This window comes from Oryctolagus cuniculus, chromosome 4 (assembly GCF_964237555.1).
Source record: "Oryctolagus cuniculus chromosome 4, mOryCun1.1, whole genome shotgun sequence".
Taxonomy (NCBI): domain Eukaryota; kingdom Metazoa; phylum Chordata; class Mammalia; order Lagomorpha; family Leporidae; genus Oryctolagus; species Oryctolagus cuniculus.
Window position 1 is genome coordinate 123674327 of NC_091435.1, and position 1737 is coordinate 123676063.

Sequence of the window (1737 nt, forward strand, 5' to 3'; positions counted from 1 at the left end):
GAATAAACAGAGTATGGAAGATCTGTCTCCGCCTCTCCTTCTCTAATTGCCTTTTTTTTTTTTTTAAGATTCATTTTATTTTATTTGAAAGTCAGAGTTACACAGAGAAAGAGAGGCAGAGCGAGAGAAAGAGAGAGGTCTTCCATCCACTGGTTCACTTCCAAAATGGCCACAACGACAGGAGCTGTGCCGATCCAAAGCTGGAAGCCAGGAGCTGCTTCTGGGTCTTCCACGTGGGTGCAGGGGCCCAAAGGATGTGGGCCATCTTCTACTGCTTTCCCAGGCCATAGCAGAGAGCTGGATTGGAAGTGGAGCAGTTGGGACATGAAAAAACGCCCATTTGGGATGCCAGCACTGCAGGCAGCTGCTTTACCCGCGAGGCCACAGCGCTGTCCCCTCTCTAATTGTCTTTCAAATAAAAATAAAAATAAAAAATAAATCTTTTTTAAAAAGCTTCAGAATAGGTTATATTACTCTCAAGTCACTACAAACGGAGGTTGTGACTTCATTGAAGCCCAATGTTTCAATGAAGCATATAATCAGTTTCTTTTTACATTTTATCTTGAAATAACCCAAGATGTTGCAAAAATAGTTCTGGTGTACCATTCACCCAGCTTCCCCAAATGTTAATATCTTAAACTACCATAGATCATCATATATGGTGGCATATCACCAGTTAGTTCCTATAGGAACTAAGGAGACAAAGTTTCAAAATGCTCAACAATGCTCAGACAGTAGTAGGAGCTCCTAAGGAAAGTCCAACGCACAGATGGGTCCTGAAGAAATGTCATGAAGACTTTATTATGGAAGCTGGAGAGAATGCTTTAAAAAAAAAATGAGATGCTTTATGTTTTGCTTTTGTGACATCATTGACAAATATTAAAATTACCATGTATCCAAATTCCCACTACTCTATGGGTCTGTCAACGGACTTCTAATAAAGAAGCCTTAAAAAACATAACAAAGTATTTAACAGAAAGATAATAAAGTTTCGCATCTGGCAGTGGGATGAAGCGAGGACTGGAGCAAACCAAGATGTACTCCTTTATGATTGTGACTTTAAACTCAAAGCAGCTTTGGTAAGTGCGGGTTAACCATCACAGCTCCTGCCCTCCGCTGACCCCGCCCCGGGGATAATCGGATTACCCCGGGAAAGTGCTCGCCCTACAACTATTTTTGGAAAGAAGGGATTTTCCAGATTATTGAGAACCGTGGCGTCACCGGGCGGGAACGAGTAGCGCAGCCGCCCTCCCGGTCTTCGCCCTGCTCCCGCCACCCCTGGGAACCGATAAGGCTTACATTCCGGTCTCCTGAAAACTATCGTGCGGGAAGGCAGCCCTCTCCGGACTCCTGGGGAGCCCCTGTTAATTACAAGTTCGTCCCACAGCCTACACCCCACCCGCCAGCGTCCGCCACGCTCGGCCCGACGCCCGCGCTGTACTCGCCCCACGGCGCCGCGCCTACGCGAGGGATCACGAGCGCGAGGACAGAGCGGGGCTCGCACGTCCCGGACTCATCGCTCCAGCAGCGCGGGGACCACCGTCCACGCTGCCCATCCACTCGGAGGTAGACATCTCGCGAGGCCGCCTCCGCGTTCCCGCGGCTAACTGCATCACATCAGAGCCCGGGGACGCCGCCCGCACCACCCCGCGGGCTTGCCCGCCGCGGCGCAGGCGCAGGCGCAGGCGCGGGCGCGGCCTGGAGGGACTAGTTGGCGGGCGCCGGCCGCGCGTGGTG